Genomic DNA, 17724 nt, shown 5'->3' on the forward strand with positions numbered 1-17724 from the left:
ACAGTGATATAAGAAATTTCACAAGTGCGCCCGTTACAAATGTATGGTCAGTTGTGGTGCTGACCGTAAATAAACAATACCAATATACAATAACTAATAAGAAAATATGTGTATTTATTTTCTGCAGTGATAATAAATGCACTCTGAATAGGTGATGTTTTCTACTGTGGTGCTGAAAATAAACAATACCAATAACACAGTAACTAGTAAGAAAAAATGTGTGTTTATTATCTGCAGTGACAACTTCTGCTGTATGCAGAGGGGAGAGGGGAGGGGGTTGGGAAGGGAATGGGCAAGAGTAATGCTGGTGCTTTGGGTATGGCAGTGACCTTTAAGTATATAGGAACACCCTCAGGTGGGTGTGCTGGTGCTCCACTTCTAGAGGTGGCGTCCCACCTAAGTAGTGGAATAATGTCCTTACCCCACGCCTTACCTACTGGACTTTATCATTATCAAAAAGACATTTTACTCATCAGCATTATTATTATTATTTTTATTTTTATTGGCTCTGGAATATCCACATTCAAATCAAGGACATTATTCCACTACCTACCTACCTAAGGACGGGGTGCTTTTCCCTGAAACATGTAGGCAAATAAAGGAATTTTATCTTTGCATCTATTAAGCCTGCTTGAGTGCCACCAACTCTTACTCCCTATATATATATATATATATATATATATATATATATATATACATATAGAACATCAATAGATCCCCTTAATAAGATCCCATAAGACATTACTACAGAAACATGCCCCATTCCACTCAGACATGAGTTTACACTACCTACAAGTAACTTCCATATATCTATCTATATATCTATCTATATATATATATATGTATATATACAAACACTGCTCAAAAAAACACCCCCAATAAAGGAGTTGTTCTGCAGGTGGTGACCACAGACCACTTCTCAGCTCCTATGCTTTCTGGCTGATGTTTTGGTCACTTTTGAAAGTTGGCGGTGCTTTCACTCTAGTGGTAGCATGAGACGGAGCCTAAAACCCACACAAGTGGCTCAGGTAGTGCAGCTCATAGAGGATGGCACATCAATGCGAGCTGTGGCAAGGTTTGCTGTGTCTGTCAGCGTAGTGTCCAGAGCATGGAGGCGCTACCAGGAGACAGGCCAGTAAATCAGGAGACGTGGAGGAGGCCGTAGGAGGGCAACAACCCAGCAGCAGGACCGCTACCTCCGCCTTTGTGCAAGGAGGAACAGGAGAAGCACTGCCAGGGCCCTGCAAAATTACCTCCAGCAAGCCACAAATGTGCATGTGTCTACTCAAACGATCAGAAATAGACTCCATGAGGGTGGTATGAGGGCCCGACGTCCACAGGTGGGGGTTGTGCTTACAGCCCAACACCGTGCAGGACGTTTGGCATTTGCCAGAGAACACCAAGATTGGCAAATTCGCCACTGGCGCCCTGTGCTCTTCACAGATGAAAGCAGGTTCTCACTAGTGATGAGCGGGTTCGGATTCTCGGGATCCGAACCCGCCCGAACTTCACCTTTTTTTGCACGGGTCCAAGCTCGGTTAACCCGAGCGCGCCCGAACGTCATCATCCCGCGGTCGGATTCTCGCGAGATTCGTATTCTATATAAGGAGCCGCGCGTCGCCGCAATTTTTCACTCGTGCATTGGAGATGATCGTGAGAGGACGTGGCTGGCGTCCTCTCAGTTTCTATGTTCAGTGGGCTGCAAATATCTGTGCTCAGTGTGCTGCAAATATCTGTGCTCAGTGTGCTGCAAATATCTGTGCTCAGTGTGCTGCAAGTGCAAATATCTACGTTCTCTGCCTGAAAAACGCTCCATATCTGTGCTCAGTGTGCTGCAAATATCTGTGCTCAGTGTGCTAATTGCTTTATTGTGGGGACAGGGGACCAGCAGTATTATATAGTTGGAGGACAGTGCAGAGTTTTGCTGACCAGTGACCACCAGTATTATACGTTCTCTGCCTGAAAAACGCTCCATATCTGTGCTGCATTGTAGTATATAGTAGGAGGACAGTGCAGAATTTTGCTGACCACCAGTATAACTATATATATAGCAGTACGGTACAGTAGTCCACTGCTCTACCTCTGTGTCGTCAAGTATACTATCCCATCCATACCTGTGGTGCATTTCAGTTTTGCAGTTTGCTGACCACCAGTATATAATATATAGCAGTACGGTACAGTAGGCCACTGCTCTACCTACCTCTGTGTCGTCAAGTATACTATTCATCCATAACTGTGGTGCATTTCAGTTTTGCACAGTTTTCTGACCACCAGTTTATAATATATAGCAGTACGGTACAGTAGGCCACTGCTCTACCTACCTCTGTGTCGTCAAGTATACTATCCATCCATATCTGTATTGCATTTCAGTTTTGCAGTTTGCTAACCACCAGTATATAATATATAGCAGTACGGTACAGTAGGCCACTGCTCTACCTACCTCTGTGTCGTCAAGTATACTATCCATCCATACCTGTGGTGCATTTCAGTTTTGCACAGTTTGCTGACCACCAGTATATAATATATAGCAGTACGGTACAGAAGGCCACTGCTCTGCCTACCTCTGTGTCATCAAGTATACTATCCATCCATACCTGTGGTGCATTTCAGTTTTGCACAGTTTGCTGACCACCAGTATATAATATATAGCAGTACGGTACAGTAGGCCACTGCTCTACCTACCTCTGTGTCGTCAAGTATACTATCCATCCATACCTGTGGTGCATTTCAGTTTTGCACCGTTTGCTGACCACCAGTATATAATATATAGCAGTACAGTACAGTAGGCCACTTCTCTACCTGCCTCTGTGTCGTCAAGTATACTATCCATCCATACCTGTGGTGCATTTCAGTTTTGCCCAGTTTGCTGACCACCATTATATATAATATATAGCAGTATGGTACAGTAGGCCACTGCTCTACCTACCTCTGTGTCGTTAAGTATACTATCCATCCATACCTGTGGTACATTTAAGTTTTTGTGCGCAGTATATATAGTAGTAGGCCATTGCTATTGATAAATATATTACTGGCATATAATTCCACACATTACAAAATGGAAAACAAAAATGTGGAGGGTAAAATAGGGAAAGATCAAGATCCACTTCCACCTCATGCTGAAGCTGCTGCCACTAGTCATGGCCGAGACGATGAAATGCCATCAACGTCGTCTGCAAAGGCCGATGCCCAATGTCATAGTAGAGAGCATGTAAAATCCAAAAAACAAAAGTTCAGTAAAATGACCCAAAAATCAAAATTAAAATCGTCTGAGGAGAAGCGTAAACTTGCCAATATGCCATTTACGACACGGAGTGGCAAGGAACGGCTGAGGCCCTCTCCTATGTTCCTCATGACTAGTGGGTCAGCTTCACATGAGGATGGAAGCACTCATCCTCCTGCTAAAAACTTAAAAGACTTAAGATGGCAAAAGCATAGCAAAGAACTGTGCGTTCTTCTAAATCACAAATCCCCAAGGAGAGTCCAAATGTGTCGGTTGCGATGCCTGACCTTCCCAACACTGAATGGGAAGAGGTGGTGCCTTCCACCATTTGCACGCCCCCTGCAAGTGCTGGAATGAGCACCCGCAGTCCAGTTCCTGATAGTCAAATTAAAGATGTCACTGTTGAAGTACACCAGGATGAGGATATGGGTGTTGTTGGCGCTGAGGAGGAAATTGACAGGGAGGATTCTGATGGAGAGGTGGTTTGTTTAAGTCAGGCACCCGGGGAGACACCTGTTGTCCGTGGGACGAATATGGCCATTGACATGCCTGGTCAAAATACAAAAAAAATCACCTCTTCGGTGTGGAATTATTTCAACACAAATGCGGACAACTGGTGTCAAGCCGTGTGTTGCCTTTCTCAAGCTGTAATAAGTAGGGGTAAGGACGTTACCCACCTAGGAACATCCTCCCTTATACGTCACCTGGAGCGCATTCATCAGAAGTCATTGACAAGTTCAAAAACTTTGGGTGACAGTGGAAGCAGTCCACTGCCAACTAAATCCCTTCCTCTTGTAACCAAGCTCCTGCAAACCACACCACCAACTCCCTCAGTGTCAATTTCCTCCTTAAACAGGAAAGCCAATAGTTCTGCAGGCCGTGTCACTGTCAAGTCTGACGAGTCCTCTCCTGCCTGGGATTCCTCCGATGCATCCTTGAGTGTAACCCCTACTGCTGTTGGCGCTGCTGTTGTTGCTGCTGGGAGTCAATCGTCATCCAAGAGGGGAAGTCGGAAGACCACTTGTACTACTTCCAGTAAGCAATTGACTGTCCAACAGTCCTTTGCGAGGAAGATGAAATATCACAGCAGTCATCCTGCTGCAAAGTGGATAACTCAGGCTTTGGCAGCCTGGGTGGTGAGAAACGTGTTTCCGGTATCCACCGTTAATTCACAGGGAACTAGAGAATTGATTGAGGTACTGTGTCCCCGGTACCAAATACCATCCTGGTTCCATTTCTCTAGGCAGGCGATACCGAAATTGTACACAGACGTCAGAAAAAGAGTCACCAGTGTTCTAAAAAATGCAGTTGTACCTAATGTCCACTTAACCACGGACATGTGGACAAGTGGACCAGGGCAGACTCAGGACTATATGACTGTGACAGCCCACTGGGTAGATGTATTGCCTCCCGCAGCAAGAACAGCAGCAGCGGCACCAGTAGCAGCATCTCGCAAACGCCAACTCGTTCCTAGGCAGGCTACGCTTTGTATCACCGCTTTCCGTAAAAGGCACACAGCTGACAACCTCTTACGGAAACTGAGGAAGATCATCGCAGAATGGCTTACACCAATTGGACTCTCCTGGGGATTTGTGACATCGGACAACGCCACCAATATTGTGCATGCATAACATCTGGGCAAATTCCAGCACGTCCCATGTTTTGCACATACATTGAATTTGGTGGTGCAGAATTATTTAAAAAACGACAGGGGCGTGCAAGAGATGCTGTCGGTGGCCCGAAGAATTGCGGGCCACTTTCGGCATTCAGCCACCGCGTGCCGAAGACTGGAGCACCAGCAAACACTCCTGAACCTGCCCTGCCATCATCTGAAGCAAGAGGTGGTAACGAGGTGGAATTCAACCCTCTATATGCTTCAGAGGATGGAGGAGCAGCAAAAGGCCATTCAAGCCTATACAGCTACCTACGATATAGGCAAAGGAGGGGGAATGCACCTGACTCAAGCGCAGTGGAGAATGATTTCAACGTTGTGCAAGGTTCTGCAACCCTTTGAACTTGCCACACGTGAAGTAAGTTCAGACACTGCCAGCCTGAGTCAGGTCCTTCCTCTCATCAGGCTTTTGCAGAAGAAGCTGGAGAGATTGAAGGAGGAGCTAAAACAGAGCGATTCCGCTAGGCATGTGGGACTTGTGGATAGAGCCCTTAATTCGCTTTACCAGGATTCACGGGTGGTCAATCTGTTGAAATCAGAGCACTACATTTTGGCCACCGTGCTCGATCCTCGATTAAAAACCTACGTTGTATCTCTCTTTCCGGCAGACACAAGTCTGCAGAGGTTCAAAGACCTGCTGGTGAGAAAATTGTCAAGTCAAGCGGAACGTGACCCGTCAACAGCTCCTCCTTCACATTCTCCCGCAACTGGGGCTGCAAGGAAAAGGCTAAGAATTCCGAGCCCACCCGCTGGCGGTGATGCAGGGCAGTCTGGAGCGAGTGCTGACATCTGGTCCGGACTGAAGGACCTGCCAACGATTACTGACATGTCGTCTACTGTCACTGCATATGATTCTGTCACCATTGAAAGAATGGTGGAGGATTATATGAGTGACCGCATCCAAGTAGGCACGTCAGACAGTCCGTACGTATACTGGCAGGAAAAAGAGGCAATTTGGAGGCCCTTGCACAAACTGGCTTTATTTTACCTAAGTTGCCCCCCTCCAGTGTGTACTCCGAAAGAGTGTTTAGTGCAGCCGCTCACCTTGTCAGCAATCGGTGTACGAGGTTACTTCCAGAAAATGTGGAGAAGATGATGTTCATCAAAATGAATTATAATCAATTCCTCCGTGGAGACATTCACCAGCAATTGCCTCCAGAACGTACACAGGGACCTGAGATGGTGGAATTCCAGTGGGGACAAATTAATAATCTGTGAGAATGGGGATGTACACAGTGAAAGGGGTGAGGAATCGGACGATGAGGAGGAGGTGGACATCTTGCCTCTGTAGAGCCAGTTTGTGCAAGGAGAGATGATTGCTTCTTTTTTGGTGGGGGCCCAAACCAACCAGTCATTTCAGTCACAGTTGTGTGGCAGACCCTGTCGCTCAAATGATGGGTTTGTTAAAGTGTGCATGTCCTATTTATACAACATAAGGGTGGGTGGGAGGGCCCAAGGACAATTCCATCCTGCACCTCTTTTTTCTTTCATTTTTCTTTGCATCATGTGCTGTTTGGGGACTATTTTTTGAAGTGCCATCCTGTCTGACACTGCAGAGCCACTCCTAGATAGGCCAGGTGTTTGTGTCGGCCACTTGGGTTGCTTAGCTTAGTCACACAACTACCTCATTGCGCTTCTTTTTTTCTTTTCATCATGTGCTGTTTGGGGACAATTTTTTTAATCTGCCATCCTGTCTGACACTGCAGTGCCACTCCTAGATGGGCCAGGTGTTTGTGTCGGCCACTTGGGTCGCTTAGCTTAGTCATCCAGCGACCGCGGTGCAAATTTTAGGACTAAAAATAATATTGTGAGGTGTGAGGTGTTCAGAATAGACTGGAAATGAGTGTAAATTATGGTTATTGAGGTTAATAATACTATGGGATCAAAATGACCCCCAAATTCAATGATTTAAGCTGTTTTTGAGGGTTTTTTGTAAAAAAACACCCGAATCCAAAACACACCCGAATCCGGCAAAATATTTTCAGGGAGGTTTTGCCAAAACGCGTCCGAATCCAAAACACGACCGCGGAACCGAATCCAAAACCAAAACGCAAAACCCGGAAAATTTCCGGTGCACATCACTAGTTCTCACTGCGCACACGTGACAGACGTGACAGAGTCTGGAGCCGCCAAGGAGAACGTTCTGCTGCCTGCAACATCCTCCAGTATGACGGGTATGGCAGTGGGTCAGTAATGGTGTGGGGTGGCATTTCTTTGGGGGGCCGCACAGCCCTCCATGTGCTCGCCAGAGGTAGCCTGACTGCCATTAGGTACTGAGGTGAGATCCTCAGACCCCTTGTGAGACCATATGCTGGTGCAGTTGGCCCTGGGTTCCTACTAATGCAAGACAATGCTAGACCTCATGTGGCTGGAGTGTGTCAGCAGTTCCAGCAAGATGAAGGCATTGATGCTATGGACTGGCCCGCCCGTTCCCCAGACCTGAATCCAATTGAGCACATCTTGGACATCATGTCTCACTCCATCCACCAATTTGCAAATACCTGTTTCACTATTTGCACACACACACACATATATATATACACTGCTCAAAAAAAAATAAAGGGAACACTAAAATAACACATCCTAGATCTGAATGAATGAAATATTCTTATTAAATACTTTGTTCTTTACATAGTTGAATGTGCTGACAACAAAATCACACAAAAATTATCAATGGAAATCAAATTTATTAACCCATGGAGGTCTGGCAGTGGGTCAGTATTATTAACCCATGGAGGTCTGGACTTGAAGTCACACTCAAAATTAAAGTGGAAAACACACTACAGGCTGATCCAACTTTGATGTAATGTCCTTAAAACAAGTCAAAATGAGGCTCAGTAGTGTGTGTGGCCTCCACGTACCTGTATGACCTCCCTACAATTAGAGATGAGCGGGTTCGGTTCCTCTGAATCCGAACCCGCCCGAACTTCAGGTTTTTTACACGGGTCCGAGCAGGCTCGGATCTTCCCGCCTTGCTCGGCTAACCCGAGCGCGCCCGAACGTCATCATCACGCTGTCGGATTCTCGCGAGGCTCGGATTCTATCGCGAGACTCGGATTCTATATAAGGAGCCGCGCGTCGCCGCCATTTTCACACGTGCATTGAGAGTCATAGGGAGAGGACGTGGCTGGCGTCCTCTCCGTTTAGAGAAGAGAGAGACACAGTATTTTGGGGAGCATTATTAGGAGGAGTACTACTATACTGTATACTACTATACTACTTGCTGAAGTGATATTTATACTAGATTAGATAATAGATAGTGTGACTGTAAGTGTATTATCTGACTTGTGGGGGAGACACTGACAGTGGGGAGCAGTTAGAGTCTGAGAGCAGGACTCAGGAGTACATATAACGTACAGTGCACACTTTTGCTGCCAGAGTCAGTGCCACACTGCCATTGTTGTGACCACACTGACCACCAGTATAATAATATATTTTGTGATTGTCTGCTTAGGCCTCGGAGTACTAGTTGCAAGTTGCAACGTGACCTGAAGTGACCACCAGTTTAATAATCAATCACCACCAGTTTAATATATATATATATATATATATATATATAATTGTATATATATATATATATATATATATAATATTGTATACCACCTACCCGTGGTTTTTTTTTTTTTCATTCTTCTTTATACATACTACTATAGTAGCTTACTGTAGCAGTCTGCGGTGCTGTGCTGACCTGACAGTGTCCAGCAGGTCCGTCATCAGTCATTACATAATAAATATATATAGTACCTGTCCGGCTGCAGTACTAGTGATATTATATTGATTTCATCTCATTATCAATAATTTATCATCCAGTCTAGACTCTATATTAGCAGCAGACACAGTACGTTAGTCCACGGCTGTAGCTACCTCTGTGTAGGCACTCGGCAGTCCATCCATAATTGTATACCACCTACCCGTGTTTTTTTTTTTTTTCTTCTTTGTACATACTACTATAGAGTATAGTAGCTTACTGTAGCAGTCTGCGGTGCTGCTGAGCTGACAGTGTCCAGCAGGTCCGTCATCAGTCATCATTACCTAATAAATATATTATCTACCTGTCCGGCTGCAGTACTAGTGATATTATATATACATACATATATATATATTGATTTCATCTCATTATCATCCAGTCTATATTAGCAGCAGACACAGTACGTTAGTCCACGGCTGTAGCTACCTCTGTGTCGGCACTCGGCAGTCCATCCATAATTGTATACCACCTACCCGTGTTTTTTTTTTTTCTTTCTTCTTTGTACATACTACTATAGTATAGTAGCTTACTGTAGCAGTCTGCGGTGCTGCTGAGCTGACAGTGTCCAGCAGGTCCGTCATCAGTCATCATTACCTAATAAATATATTATCTACCAGTCCGGCTGCAGTACTAGTGATATTATATATACATACATATATATATATTGATTTCATCTCATTATCAATCATCCAGTCTATATTAGCAGCAGACACAGTACGTTAGTCCACAGCTGTAGCTACCTCTGTGTCGGCACTCGGCAGTCCATCCATAATTGTATACCACCTACCCGTGGTTTTTTTTTTTCTTTCTTCTTTGTACATACTACTATAGTATAGTAGCTTACTGTAGCAGTCTGCGGTGCTGCTGAGCTGACAGTGTCCAGCAGGTCCGTCATCAGTCATCATTACCTAATAAATATATTATCTACCTGTCCGGCTGCAGTACTAGTGATATTATATATACATACATATATATATATTGATTTCATCTCATTATCAATCATCCAGTCTATATTAGCAGCAGACACAGTACGTTAGTCCACGGCTGTAGCTACCTCTGTGTCGGCACTCGGCAGTCCATCCATAATTGTATACCACCTACCCGTGGTTTTTTTTTGTCTTTCTTCTTTGTACATACTACTATAGTATAGTAGCTTACTGTAGCAGTCTGCGGTGCTGCTGAGCATACAGTGTCCAGCAGGTCCGTCATCAGTCATCATTACCTAATAAATATATTATCTACCTGTCCGGCTGCAGTACTAGTGATATTATATATACATACATATATATATATTGATTTCATCTCATTATCATCCAGTCTATATTAGCAGCAGACACAGTATGGTAGTCCACGGCTGTAGCTACCTCTGTGTCGGCACTCGGCAGTCCATCCATAATTGTATACCACCTACCCGTGGTTTTTTTTTTTCTTTCTTCTTTGTACATACTACTATAGTATAGTAGCTTACTGTAGCAGTCTGCGGTGCTGCTGAGCTGACAGTGTCCAGCAGGTCCGTCATCAGTCATCATTACCTAATAAATATATTATCTACCTGTCCGGCTGCAGTACTAGTGATATTATATATACATACATATATATATATATTGATTTCATCTCATTATCATCCAGTCTATATTAGCAGCAGACACAGTACGGTAGTCCACGGCTGTAGCTACCTCTGTGTCGGCACTCGGCAGTCCATCCATAAGTATACTAGTATCCATCCATCTCCATTGTTTACCTGAGGTGCCTTTTAGTTGTGCCTATTAAAATATGGAGAACAAAAATGTTGAGGTTCCAAAATTAGGGAAAGATCAAGATCCACTTCCACCTCGTGCTGAAGCTGCTGCCACTAGTCATGGCCGAGATGATGAAATGCCAGCAACGTCGTCTGCCAAGGCCGATGCCCAATGCCATAGTACAGAGCATGTCAAATCCAAAACACCAAATATCAGTAAAAAAAGGACTCCAAAACCTAAAATAAAATTGTCGGAGGAGAAGCGTAAACTTGCCAATATGCCATTTACCACACGGAGTGGCAAGGAACGGCTGAGGCCCTGGCCTATGTTCATGGCTAGTGGTTCAGCTTCACATGAGGATGGAAGCACTCAGCCTCTCGCTAGAAAACTGAAAAGACTCAAGCTGGCAAAAGCACCGCAAAGAACTGTGCGTTCTTCGAAATCCCAAATCCACAAGGAGAGTCCAATTGTGTCGGTTGCGATGCCTGACCTTCCCAACACTGGACGTGAAGAGCATGCGCCTTCCACCATTTGCATGCCCCCTGCAAGTGCTGGAAGGAGCACCCGCAGTCCAGTTCCTGATAGTCAGATTGAAGATGTCAGTGTTGAAGTACACCAGGATGAGGAGGATATGGGTGTTGCTGGCGCTGGGGAGGAAATTGACCAGGAGGATTCTGATGGTGAGGTGGTTTGTTTAAGTCAGGCACCCGGGGAGACACCTGTTGTCCGTGGGAGGAATAGGGCCATTGACATGCCTGGTCAAAATACAAAAAAAATCAGCTCTTCGGTGTGGAAGTATTTCACCAGAAATGCGGACAACATTTGTCAAGCCGTGTGTTGCCTTTGTCAAGCTGTAATAAGTAGGGGTAAGGACGTTAACCACCTCGGAACATCCTCCCTTATACGTCACCTGCAGCGCATTCATAATAAGTCAGTGACAAGTTCAAAAACTTTGGGTGACAGCGGAAGCAGTCCACTGACCAGTAAATCCCTTCCTCTTGTAACCAAGCTCACGCAAACCACCCCACCAACTCCCTCAGTGTCAATTTCCTCCTTACCCAGGAATGCCAATAGTCCTGCAGGCCATGTCACTGGCAATTCTGACGAGTCCTCTCCTGCCTGGGATTCCTCCGATGCATCCTTGAGTGTAATGCCTACTGCTGCTGGCGCTGCTGTTGTTGCTGCTGGGAGTCGATCGTCATCCCAGAGGGGAAGTCGTAAGCCCACTTGTACTACTTCCAGTAAGCAATTGACTGTCCAACAGTCCTTTGCGAGGAAGATGAAATATCACAGCAGTCATCCTGCTGCAAAGCGGATAACTGAGGCCTTGACAACTATGTTGGTGTTAGACGTGCGTCCGGTATCCGCCGTTAGTTCACAGGGAACTAGACAATTTATTGAGGCAGTGTGCCCCCGTTACCAAATACCATCTAGGTTCCACTTCTCTAGGCAGGCGATACCGAGAATGTACACGGACGTCAGAAAAAGACTCACCAGTGTCCTAAAAAATGCAGTTGTACCCAATGTCCACTTAACCACGGACATGTGGACAAGTGGAGCAGGGCAGGGTCAGGACTATATGACTGTGACAGCCCACTGGGTAGATGTATGGACTCCCGCCGCAAGAACAGCAGCGGCGGCACCAGTAGCAGCATCTCGCAAACGCCAACTCTTTCCTAGGCAGGCTACGCTTTGTATCACCGCTTTCCAGAATACGCACACAGCTGAAAACCTCTTACGGCAACTGAGGAAGATCATCGCGGAATGGCTTACCCCAATTGGACTCTCCTGTGGATTTGTGGCATCGGACAACGCCAGCAATATTGTGTGTGCATTAAATATGGGCAAATTCCAGCACGTCCCATGTTTTGCACATACCTTGAATTTGGTGGTGCAGAATTTTTTAAAAAATGACAGGGGCGTGCAAGAGATGCTGTCGGTGGCCAGAAGAATTGCGGGACACTTTCGGCGTACAGGCACCACGTACAGAAGACTGGAGCACCACCAAAAACTACTGAACCTGCCCTGCCATCATCTGAAGCAAGAAGTGGTAACGAGGTGGAATTCAACCCTCTATATGCTTCAGAGGTTGGAGGAGCAGCAAACGGCCATTCAAGCCTATACAATTGAGCACGATATAGGAGGTGGAATGCACCTGTCTCAAGCGCAGTGGAGAATGATTTCAACGTTGTGCAAGGTTCTGATGCCCTTTGAACTTGCCACACGTGAAGTCAGTTCAGACACTGCCAGCCTGAGTCAGGTCATTCCCCTCATCAGGCTTTTGCAGAAGAAGCTGGAGACATTGAAGGAGGAGCTAACACGGAGCGATTCCGCTTGGCATGTGGGACTTGTGGATGGAGCCCTTAATTCGCTTAACAAGGATTCACGGGTGGTCAATCTGTTGAAATCAGAGCACTACATTTTGGCCACCGTGCTCGATCCTAGATTTAAAGCCTACCTTGGATCTCTCTTTCCGGCAGACACAAGTCTGCTGGGGTTCAAAGACCTGCTGGTGACAAAATTGTCAAGTCAAGCGGAACGCGACCTGTCAACATCTCCTCCTTCACATTCTCCCGCAACTGGGGGTGCGAGGAAAAGGCTCAGAATTCCGAGCCCACCCGCTGGCGGTGATGCAGGGCAGTCTGGAGCGACTGCTGATGCTGACATCTGGTCCGGACTGAAGGACCTGACAACGATTACGGACATGTCGTCTACTGTCACTGCATATGATTCTCTCACCATTGAAAGAATGGTGGAGGATTATATGAGTGACCGCATCCAAGTAGGCACGTCACACAGTCCGTACTTATACTTGCAGGAAAAAGAGGCAATTTGGAGGCCCTTGCACAAACTGGCTTTATTCTACCTAAGTTGCCCTCCCACAAGTGTGTACTCCGAAAGAGTGTTTAGTGCCGCCGCTCACCTTGTCAGCAATCGGCGTACGAGGTTACATCCAGAAAATGTGGAGAAGATGATGTTCATTAAAATGAATTATAATCAATTCCTCCGTGGAGACATTGACCAGCAGCAATTGCCTCCACAAAGTACACAGGGAGCTGAGATGGTGGATTCCAGTGGGGACGAATTGATAATCTGTGAGGAGGGGGATGTACACGGTGATATATCGGAGGATGATGATGAGGTGGACATCTTGCCTCTGTAGAGCCAGTTTGTGCAAGGAGAGATTAATTGCTTCTTTTTTGGTGGGGGTCCAAACCAACCCGTCATTTCAGTCACAGTCGTGTGGCAGACCCTGTCACTGAAATGATGGGTTGGTTAAAGTGTGCATGTCCTGTTTATACAACATAAGGGTGGGTGGGAGGGCCCAAGGACAATTCCATCTTGCACCTCTTTTTTCTTTAATTTTTCTTTGCGTCATGTGCTGTTTGTGGAATGTTTTTTGGAAGGGCCATCATGCGTGACACTGCAGTGCCACTCATAGATGGGCCCGGTGTTTGTGTCGGCCACTAGGGTCGCTTATCTTACTCACACAGCTACCTCATTGCGCCTCTTTTTTTCTTTGCGTCATGTGCTGTTTGGGGAGGGTTTTTTGGAAGGGCCATCCTGCGTGACACTGCAGTGCCACTCCTAGATGGGAACGGTGTTTGTGTCGGCCACTTGGGTCGCTTATCTTACTCACACAGCTACCTCATTGCGCCTCTTTTTTTCTTTGCGTCATGTGCTGTTTGGGGAGGGTTTTTTGGAAGGGCCATCCTGCGTGACACTGCAGTGCCACTCCTAGATGGGCACGGTGTTTGTGTCGGCCACTTGGGTCGCTTATCTTACTCACACAGCTACCTCATTGCGCCTCTTTTTTTCTTTGCGTCATGTGCTGTTTGGGGAGGGTTTTTTGGAAGGGCCATCCTGCGTGACACTGCAGTGCCACTCCTAGATGGGCCCGGTGTTTGTGTCGGCCACTAGGGTCGCTTATCTTACTCACACAGCTACCTCATTGCGCCTCTTTTTTTCTTTGCGTCATGTGCTGTTTGGGGAGTGTTTTTTGGAAGGGCCATCCTGCGTGACACTGCAGTGCCACTCCTAGATGGGCACGGTGTTTGTGTCGGCCACTAGGGTCGCTTATCTTACTCACACAGCTACCTCATTGCGCCTCTTTTTTTCTTTGCGTTATGTGCTGTTTGGGGAGGGTTTTTTGGAAGGGCCATCCTGCGTGACACTGCAGTGCCACTCCTAGATGGGCACGGTGTTTGTGTCGGCCACTAGGGTCGCTTATCTTACTCACACAGCTACCTCATTGCGCCTCTTTTTTTCTTTGCGTCATGTGCTGTTTGGGGAGTGTTTTTTGGGAGGGCCATCCTGCGTGACACTGCAGTGCCACTCCTAGATGGGCCCGGTGTTTGTGTCGGCCACTAGGGTCGCTTATCTTACTCACACAGCTACCTCATTGCGCCTCTTTTTTTCTTTGCGTCATGTGCTGTTTGGGGAGGGTTTTTTGGAAGGGCCATCCTGCGTGACACTGCAGTGCCACTCCTAGATGGGCCCGGTGTTTGTGTCGGCCACTAGGGTCGCTTATCTTACTCACACAGCTACCTCATTGCGCCTCTTTTTTTCTTTGCATCATGTGCTGTTTGGGGAGTGTTTTTTGGAAGGGCCATCCTGCGTGACACTGCAGTGCCACTCCTAGATGGGCACGGTGTTTGTGTCGGCCACTAGGGTCGCTTAGCTTAGTCATCCAGCGACCTAGGTGCAAATTTTAGGACTAAAAATAATATTGTGAGGTGTGAGGTATTCAGAATAGACTGAAAATGAGTGGAAATTATGGTTTTTGAGGTTAATAATACTTTGGGATCAAAATGAGCCCCAAATTCTATGATTTAAGCTGTTTTTTAGTGTTTTTTAAAAAAAACACCCGAATCCAAAACACACCCGAATCCGACAAAAAAAATTTGGTGAGGTTTTGCCAAAACGCGGTCGAACCCAAAACACGGCCGCGGAACCGAACCCAAAACCAAAACACAAAACCCGAAAAATTTCAAGTGCACATCTCTACCTACAATGCCTGGGCATGCTCCTGATGAGGTGTCAGATGGTCTCCTGAGGGATCTCCTCCCAGACCTGGACTAAAGCATCCGCCAACTCCTGGACAGTCTGTGGTGCACCACAGACTGTCCAGGAGTTGGCGGATGCTTTAGTCCAGGTCTGGGAGGAGATCCCTCAGGAGACCATCTGCCACCTCATCAGGAGCATGCCCAGGCATTTTAGGGAGGTCATACAGGCACGTGGAGGCCACACACACTACTGAGCCTCATTTTGACTTGTTTTGAGGACATTACATCAAAGTTGGATCAGCCTGTAGTGTGTTTTCCACTTTAATTTTGAGTGTGACTTCAAGTCCAGACCTCCATGGGTTAATAAATTTGATTTCCATTGATAACTTTTGTGTGATTTTGTTGTCAGCTCATTCAACTATGTAAAGAACAAAGTATTTAATAAGAATATTTCATTCATTCAGATCTAGGATGTGTTATTTTAGTGTTCCCTTTATTTTTTTGAGCAGTATATATATATATGTGTGTGTGTGTGTGTGTGTGTGTGTGTGTGTGTGTGTGTGCAAATAGTGAAACAGGTATTTGCAAATTCATATACCTGTAGAGCAAACGTAAAGCAAATGATATATATACAATATATAGCACTCCAAAGTATAGTGACCTATATTTCAATAGATCTTTGGGTAATGGTCATGGATGGTAAAATATTTGTGCCTTCAGTACTTTTAAAGTGATCTGTGCTTCTATTTTGTAAATCCTTACAAGTGATCATATATATGCGTACCGAATAATGTTAGTTTCTGAAACAATTAAATACCGACCAATAGGAAAGTCGACCAAACAATAAATTGGCATGTGGAAGTCCTGTTTGGGAATTCAGGGGAATACATGCATAGGGGTCCTCCGTGTTCCATCAACCAATGCTGAGCTCGAGCAGCTGGGGTGTAGTACAGGGGTGGATCCAGAAGCAAATTACAGGGTGGGTACCATGATATAGGAAGAGGAAGTAGTTAGCAGTGACAGGCTCCCATTAAAGAGGCATGGCCTATCTACAAGGGGCATGGCCTCTCAGAATATGGCATCCTTGTGAGTAGCATAGGTAAAACTAGACATTTGGTAATGGGTGGTCCCAGTTCCAACCTCCAGGATTACCAATACATCTTGCAAGTTCTGTTACTATAGCAGTGGCTTGACTAAGCATACTAGTGTGAACATTCCCACTTAGAAAAAGAACCACTAAGAAGATTTTGTGCACCTCCACAATACACGGATGGCATGGTTCTCCCAAACAGACCCGCAGTTCACATTATTCCAAATAGTAGAGCCCACAGTACATATTATTTAAAACAATAGTGCGCACTATTCACATAACACAGATAGCAATACATATGCTCAGACAGCGAGACCTGCTTGGTACACAGAGCAGGGAAGCAAACCCATTAGTCATAGCATCTACATGTACCAATTAGAGATGAGCGGGTTCGGTTTCTCTGAATCCGAACCCGCACGAACTTCATGTTTTTTTCACGGGTCCGAGCAGACTCGGATCCTCCCGCCTTGCTCGGTTAACCCGAGCGCGCCCGAACGTCATCATGACGCTGTCGGATTCTCGCGAGACTCGGATTCTATATAAGGAGCCGCGCGTCGCCGCCATTTTCACACGTGCATTGAGATTGATAGGGAGAGGACGTGGCTGGCGTCCTCTCCATTTAGATTAGGGTTGAGAGAGAGAGAGAGAGATTGACCTGAGGCTGTGATACTGTAGAAGAGAGTGCAGAGTTTAGTGACTGACGACCACAGTGACCACCAGACAGTGCAGTTGTTTGTTTTATTTAATATATCCGTTCTCTGCCTGAAAAAAACGATACACACAGTGACTCAGTCACATACCATATCTGTGTGCACTGCTCAGCCCAGTGTGCTGCATCAATGTATATATATATCTGACTGTGCTCAGCTCACACAGCTTATAATTGTGGGGGAGACTGGGGAGCACTGCAGTGCCAGTTATAGGTTATAGCAGGAGCCAGGAGTACATAATATTATATTAAAATTAAACAGTGCACACTTTTGCTGCAGGAGTGCCACTGCCAGTGTGACTAGTGACCAGTGACCTGACCACCAGTATATATAATATTAGTAGTATACTATCTCTTTATCAACCAGTCTATATTAGCAGCAGACACAGTACAGTGCGGTAGTTCACGGCTGTGGCTACCTCTGTGTCGGCACTCGGCAGCCCGTCCATAATTGTATATACCACCTAACCATGTTTTTTTTTTCTTTCTTTATAGTCATACTAGTTACGAGTATACTATCTCTTTATCAACCAGTCTATA

The 17724-nt window shown here is 45.9% G+C and overlaps 1 protein-coding gene across 1 annotated transcript in view; it reads right to left on the reverse strand.

The window, feature by feature from the left end:
* The window catches only part of IRX6 (iroquois homeobox 6), a 46354-nt gene that overhangs the window by 16144 nt on the left and 12486 nt on the right, over positions 1-17724 (reverse strand). The window lies entirely within an intron of this gene.

Source organism: Pseudophryne corroboree, chromosome 11 (assembly GCF_028390025.1).
Source record: "Pseudophryne corroboree isolate aPseCor3 chromosome 11, aPseCor3.hap2, whole genome shotgun sequence".
Lineage (NCBI taxonomy): Eukaryota > Metazoa > Chordata > Amphibia > Anura > Myobatrachidae > Pseudophryne > Pseudophryne corroboree.